This window comes from Sceloporus undulatus, chromosome 4, assembly GCF_019175285.1.
Source record: "Sceloporus undulatus isolate JIND9_A2432 ecotype Alabama chromosome 4, SceUnd_v1.1, whole genome shotgun sequence".
Taxonomy (NCBI): domain Eukaryota; kingdom Metazoa; phylum Chordata; class Lepidosauria; order Squamata; family Phrynosomatidae; genus Sceloporus; species Sceloporus undulatus.
The window spans coordinates 154,386,473-154,394,155 of record NC_056525.1 but is presented as its reverse complement, the minus strand read 5'-3'; the positions used below and the strand labels follow the sequence as shown (position 1 = coordinate 154,394,155).

At 40.2% G+C, this 7,683-nt stretch overlaps 1 long non-coding RNA gene across 1 annotated transcript; it reads right to left on the bottom strand.

The window, feature by feature from the left end:
• Nucleotides 1-1,285: 1,285 nt before the first annotated feature.
• LOC121927745 lies at nt 1,286-6,776 on the bottom strand. Its single transcript, XR_006103323.1, has 3 exons — nt 6,746-6,776; nt 4,934-4,996; nt 1,286-1,584 (listed from the first exon to the last, which is right to left on the bottom strand). It is a non-coding gene; the product is annotated as an uncharacterized LOC121927745 (long non-coding RNA).
• Nucleotides 6,777-7,683: the final 907 nt, after the last annotated feature.

Genomic DNA, 7,683 nt, shown 5'->3' with positions numbered 1-7,683 from the left:
GATCAGGGCAGTTGACAGCAAAATATCAAATAAAAACACAACATATACATCAGGGTTAAAAACAATTACACACAAACAAAATAAAACCCACGTTAGCCAGTCCTCTTTGCCACAGAAGAGGAAGGAAGGCCCACTGGACTTTAGTCGGGGAATGCAAGCTGAAATAGAAAGGTTTTTAGGTCCTTTCTAAATTGGGCCAGGGAGGTGGCCGAGCGGAGCTCTGTGGGCAGCGTGTTCCAAAGGGCCGGGGCAGCAATGGAAAATGTCTTCCTCGCAGTGGAGGTCAACCTATCTCTTTAATTTATATACTGAACAAATATGCAAAGCAGGATTAGACTTGGGGAAAAGAGGCATGAAAGTTGGAGGAAAGAACTTCAACAATTGAAGTTATGCAAATGACATCATAACAGTAAATAGCAAAGTCTTGGAATGATTACTGAAGAATGCCAAGGAAGAAAGTACAAAGGCAGGTTTATAGTGGACTGCTACAAAGACAAATCAGAGTCCTAAAGCAAATCAAGCCTGAACAATCCCTGAAGCCAAGATGTCATACTTTCTCCACATGTGAAGACAGCACTCTATAAAAAAGGACAATCATGCCCGTTCCGCACGGGCGGAAAGTACGTGCTCTGTGCGTACTAGGGTTAGAAAGGGGCGTCCTTTTTGGATGCCCCTAACACTGGTACGCGCAGAGCGCGTACAAAATGGCAGCGCCCATTCTACATGGGTGCCGCCATCTTGACATCGCGGATGCCTAGCATCCACACATTGCACGGTGGAAGTGATGCCACTAGTGTGCCATTGGCCACTTGTGGCGCCACTTCCAGGTCACAAAAAGAAGCTGCTTTTTGCAGCTTTTTTTGTTGCGCCGAGGAGTCATGTGATTTGGCCGCTGGGGCTCCTCGGCGCAGCAAATGACGGCACCAGCAGACCACCCATTTTGGGCGGTCTGTAATGCGCCAATGTTTGGTAAGATAGAAGTCAGTAAGAAAAGAGGAAGAACACATTACAGATGGATAGACTCAGTCAAAGAAGCCACAACCCTGCAAGTTCCAAGCAGGTCTGTTGAAAATACAGCAACTTACAGATTCCTCATTCATAGATTCACCATAGATCAAACTACTTGACAGCTGTTAACAACAATGCATCATTATCAGATTTTTCTTTGACCACTCCTATAGCCTTAAACATGATCTAGAAATACTTTTCATTAATTTTTAAATAATTTTTATTGATTAAAAAAATTACAAATCATTCAATCTTACATTTTGTCATTTGTGAGCATAAAACGTAAAATACAAGTCTAGTCTTAAATTAGTAATCTCTCTCTCTCTCTCTCTCTCTCTCTATATATATATATATATATATATATGTTTAGGTTGTACTTGTCTCTTCTTTTGTTCTTCTTCTTCGTCAACCTTTATCACCTTTCCATTCACCTTTTCTATCTTCTTATCTTCATCTTCTTTCTCCCTCTCAGACTTTCTTCTTACATACACCAACTTAACAATTCCTTCTTCTCCCTACTCATTCTAACTTCCAAATCTCTTTTCACTCTTCTTCCACTCTTCTTCATATTCAGTCCTAATGGTAGTAAGAGAAGAAGGAAGAAGAATAAGAAGAGAAGAAAAAATAGTTTTTTGACATAAAACCTAGTTAAATATTTGAGGCCTGGAGGTGATGAAGGAGGGAGAAACCTGGTGTGGGTTTAACTGAGGCAACCTGTAACACATCCTCATTCACCCTTGGGTGAAACACCCGACCCAAGGGCAGTCCAAGGTTGCTAACTTCGATGGTCATTTTTGGAAGGCCAACCTGGGGGGAGCCCTTCCAAGCCCTGTGACTTTACAAGAGAAAGTAAGCCCATATATCAGCTCCAAGGGCAGTCTCTTTCCCCAGCCCCTTGGTCTAGTGTCTCATGGAGACAACTCCAGAGCCCAACCCTCCACCACAGAGGGGGTGCCAAGATGTGCACTGATCTCGTATCTTCTCCCCAACTACTTGTCACAGACAAGGGACACGCATGTATTTAGTCCCTTTCTCCCATCAGGTCTGCCAAAGCAACCGTCACTCCCTTTTGCAAATCTTCCAAGAAGATTGAATTGCCTATTTCTGATAAATGTATACTATCTATTTTGTAAAGCTAAATCCACTGGAAAAGTAACCCGGGAAGTGGGAGAAAATGGTCCAAACCCCTTCCCTTGGCATTCCAAATTTCCCTATTCACCTGTCTGTGGGCAAGATCCAGCAATCTACGCGCCCCCCCCCCCTTGCCCACAGACAGGTGAATAGGGAAACTTGGCATGTCAGAATGGCTGACCAAATACTTGACACTCCAGGCCATGTGTCCATTATGATTCGGTGTCATGGACTGCCCTGGGCCTGACTTAGAGGCACAGTCAGAGGAGTCAGACTCTGAAGATGTGGAGGAGGCTGAGACAGAGGTAGATCTGTGGCTGCCTGCACCAGCAGGCCCAGAGCAGGCCCAGGAAGCTGCAGAGGGAGAAACAGACTCTATGGACTTTAGGCTGCAGGTGCTAGGACCTGTGGAGAGAAGGCAGGTCAAGGAGTCCTTGAGGAGGTCTTCCAGGCTGGAAGCCAAGAGGAGAGCTAATAGGTTTCAGCTGAGAAGCAGAGGCCTTTTAAAAGACCTCCAGCTGCAGAATGAGAGGTATCACTCTCAGCTCTTTTCACTCACAAAATTCCTTTCTAATCATGCAGGTGTGGGGACTGGTTATTGTTATTTAGTGATGGTGGTAAGATATCCTGCTCATGCTTAGAGAGAGATTGTTCCCTATCTCCCAGGAGTGAGCTCCAGTACTGAACTCCCCCTTTTAAATTAAATTCTGAATTCTCCATACAGAATGCAGCACAGAGATATGTCTTTATCTTTCTCTGCTAGCATAATAAAGACATTGATTCAGTCCCAATGAGATACCAAATTCCAGCCCATTATTATATCTTTAGGTTTATTATACCTTTGCATTCATCCAGATTTAACTGGAATTTTTATAGTCTTTAAAAAAAAATTCTCAAAAGAGAAGTGCCTAGATGGTTTGGGAAAATGCCCACAAGGTTGCCTCCTCTATTAATATATACTCACATGGAAAATTTCCTTTTCTTCTTCTCTAACCATACAGCAAAAAGAACTTCTTTTACTTTCAATGTGGTTAGAGGAGAAATAATAGAGCAAATCTTGGAGTGTTGCTTTTCTAAAAATAATTTGTTCCTGTTACACATTAGAGTAAATAATTGGAATAGATATCTTATCAGTTGTTGCACTGCTCATTGCCTTTCCATTGCTTTCTGGTTGTTGTTGTTTTAGGGTTTTGTTGTATTGTTCTAAGAGAGCAAAATATTTATGGGTGGTGAAGAGAATGGAATAAAACGTAACAAATTTTTGCCAAATCCCTTTTAAGTTGGCCTTTAAAAGTAACTTCTAAAAGTATCTAGAAATAATCACTAATTGAATCAACAAAGTGAGTTTTGCTTTATCAGTTATAATACTTTTAAAAGATCTGCTTCTTTCACTGTTGTTACTCACCAAAGGTAACTACCTGAGGTGACTGGAGGCCCAACTTTGTGAGGTTGCATAGGTAAGTTTGTTTTTCTGAAGCAGATGAGTTTCAATCACCCATCCTTAAATACAGGTGAGGAGCTGGGGTTGCCTTCCTGATGTTCATAGTGTAGAATGGAGATAAACTTTGCATTATCCTTTATAAAATTTGAGATATTTCTTAAAAATGCAGTTCCTCAAGACAGACTTCCATATTCAGCTTTTGAAAACTATAAATTTGAAAGCTAAAAAATCAACCAAATTTGGAATTTTTGGAAAGTTAATTTTAATCCTGTTTAGTAGCTGTTGTGGAGGGTTATCATTCAGTCTCCTCATTCCAAAAAGCCTACACCACCACACACTGAGAAGGTATGAAACTCTTTGGTTTCATCATTTTCACATGATTGGGAGCATTCTGAAGATTTTCGTTTGGAAAATCACTGGGAAAACATCGCTCAAACGTCCCTCAAACATGGAGCAAGTGCATGTGTGTGGAAGCCAGGCACACGTCCTCAATTGTCATGCAATCGTCGCTCCCTCTAGTATCCCTGAATCGTCTCAAGGGGAGCAGATTTCCTATGAACGCATACTTTGTTCCCAGACAAAGGGAACAAGGAGGCCAGTGCACTTCTTGAGAGAAGAAGGAAATGATCCCTGAAGGTAAGAATGAAGCAAAAGACTTCAGTTCATAGACCAAAGGAGCATACACAGAAGTGAAAACAAAGTGCAGGTGTTATCTAGACTGCTTCTCTCACTAACCATTTTATAAAAGAACTGATGCTTCTTTGCTTCCAACAAGAAACATGTTTTTCAACCATTTGTTGAATATTTTTGAATATTTTCCCCATTCCCATGACTTATATACCAAATGAGCAGTCTGAGCTTCTTCACAGCCATTGAAGGTTGTGAATGTGTGTGTGCTTGGAATACCGATCAGGTTTACAGAGATGACCAAGTGCCCGTGCCTCCCATACCCCAAATCCCAATCTGGAGCATTATCCTTTGTCTTCAGTCAACTCCATTTAAAAAATGCATACAAAAGCTACATCTATGTCACAATGTCTAGTATGTCTCTCAGCCTTCCACGGTTGGCCAGCCAAGAGAGAAAAACATAGAGAGCGACAATGAAATGCATCCCTTCAGCCAACGCAAACACTTAATGTTTCTTTCAGTTTCATTGTCAGCCATAACAAAAGCATCATAAAGAGTGTTTGTTAAATATTGTATCATTTGCTGTTCTTGATCAGTTGATGCATCAGAGTTAAAACATTGGCTGAAGGCGGGGGATTAAGACAATGCTGGAAGATATAGTAAGCATAACCAGTAGCTTTTAAAAGAAATGTGTGCTGGGGAAACTGTGATTAACCTGTCACTTACCATTACCAGCTGCAGCTGTTTTCGTTGCTTGATGAGTCTTGCAGTATGTTTCAGGGGATCCTGCTAAAAGATATTAAGTAAACAGAGTTAGGCAAGCTGGTTTATTAGTTAAGAGCTCAGAATGATCCAGAAGGAGATAATTACTGATAATTACTGAACAAAACATTGTTCCTTTATGAGACGAGGATGGAACTGATGGAGCAGGTTGGTCAATCAAGTCATAACTGTCCATAATTTGCTGCCAATAATAAATAAAAGAAATATAACTTATATTTATACTGCTTATCTTCAAAAGCCAAATACTTTCCCCATGGTTTTTTCATTAAAAATATTGACTTCGGTCAATGCTGAAATATATGTTTCACATAAATGCATTAAATTAAACCATTTTTTAAATTAAAAACAACCCTGAGAGTCTTCAATTCTGAATAGCAGTGGGTGAGGAAGCAGAAGATTCTTCCTTTACCAGGTGTCTGGAATCATCCCCCCAGTTGCTCCCTCCCTGTCTTTGGTGTGACATGCATATTAATAGTGGCATGTTGCCAAGAAGAAATGCAATTTGGAGGGGCTATATTTGAATGGAAAAAATAATTAGGGAAAGGATTAAGGATTTCTCTGTGCTGAAGTATACCCTCCTGAGGCTGAGTTGTTGTTGTTGAATGTCAAAACCTGTTGAAGTTTTGTTTCACATATGTTTCATATAATTCGTAGCTTACTATGATCGCAGAAACTAATAATGATCACAATGCTACTCCTTAGGTAGCTACAATCATACAATACAAAACATACATACATACAAGAGGGAGGAACCAGCAGTTTGGGACAAAAAGCAAAGAAACAAAAATAAATTTTTTTAAAAATCCCAGTTCTTTAAAAAAAACCAATGGAGAATCAACAAAGATGCAAAATAGATTGTGGGCTAAGGGCTTGTCTACACATCAAGTGTGTTATGTGAATTGCTGTTAATCTTCGCACATTCACATAATGTTTAATAGTCTTCACTTTCCTGTGAAAATTCATATCTATTTGCATCTATTCACCCTCCCTCTGCCAAAAACCTGCAGTCATCTGAATTCATGTGAAGCAAACAGACATGTGATAATGTGGATTTCTGCAGATACTCTGGTAAAAACTGTGAAGCCTTTTTCTATAGTTTAAGGAATCCCCCTCCCTTCAAAAAGGCCAAACTCCTGCAAAGTGCACATGGCCAGATCACATTCTATTTGACTGGAAAGAAGAATATTTTAACTGTGTAGACAAATCGAATTACCAGACTCATCTTGAAGATATCCATTCAATCAGTCTGAATTGTTTAGTTAACCCTTATGTAAATCCTGTTGATTCAATGAGTTTATTCTAGGTGTTAACATCTGTTTTTTTTACTCTGATGGTTGGGGGTAGGAATTTTGAACTGAAGCACTTTGCATTGCATGTTGCATGTCCTGTTTGAGTGTTCTTATTTTGTTTCCAGGTTCAGTGTCTTCTGACATCTGCTACATTGTTCTCCTGTGTTCCAAACCCTTGGATGAAATATTAGACTGATGCAAGCAGTAATTGAAATCTCAGCCTTTAGTAGTCCTCTTTCTCATGACAACACAGCCCTGCTAACACAGATTAGCCCTGCTGACCTGTCTGCAAGGAACATTTAAGAAAGGAGGCTGCTAACACTGTAGAATCCTGCAGCATTCAAGGGTGTATTGGGGGGGGGGGGGATTAGAGCATTGCTCCCCAAATAAGAATTCTGTCCCCCAAATGAGATTTCCTTTCATTTCAAATTTCTAACATTGACAATCGTTTACACATAAAACTCACATTTGCTGTGCTCATATTCCCTTGGTAACTTGGTCTGTCCCTTTTCTTTGATGACTAAACTCTATTCCTAAATGTCCAACAGAAATTTTAAGATAGTACACCACCAGAAACTTAAGGACTGAAGAAAAATTTCATAAGCAGGGAAATATTACATTACATTCTTTATTACGGTCAAAGACCAGCATCAATATAAAATATAACATAAAAAATAAAATAATACACATAAAAAGATTGCTTGGGATAAAAATATGCCAACTAGAAATGTAAATAATTCAGGGAAATAATTATCTTGTGGTTGAGCAATGTGCTCATTTACACCCCTTTCCATAGTTATATCTCCTTCTCAGGGCTGGAATTCTGCAGCAAAAAGGAAGGTAATTCCCTCAGGCTGTATCTGTATCATAGAAATAATAAAGTTTGACATCGCTTTAACTGTCATGGCTCAATGCTATGGAATTCTGGGATCTAAAGTTTTGTCGATAATCACCTCGATGCCAGCCACAGATGCAGGAATAAACTCTTCTAGAACATGGCTACATAGTCTGAAAAACCCACAGAAAGTATGGATGCTAGCCATGAAAGCCTTCAACTTCACAATAACCACCCTGTTAGCCTGACATCAATACCAGGAAAGATTTTGGAGCAGCTCATTAAACAGTGTGTGTGGTGTAGTCTCCTTCTTTGGAGGTTTTTAAACAGAGGCTGGATGGCCATCTGTTGGGGGTGCTTTGATTGTGTGTTCTTGCCTGGCGGGAGATGCCCCTTGAGGACACAGCTCCAACCATATCTCTCCTTTATTGTCTCCTTTATTGTCATTCCTCCACTGGCTCCCCCTCCCTTTCCATATTCAGTATAAGCTCTTGTTGTTGATTTTTAAAGCTCTGCATGGGCTGACCCCTCTTTATTTATCAGACCTTCTTTCTCTTCACCTTTCCACT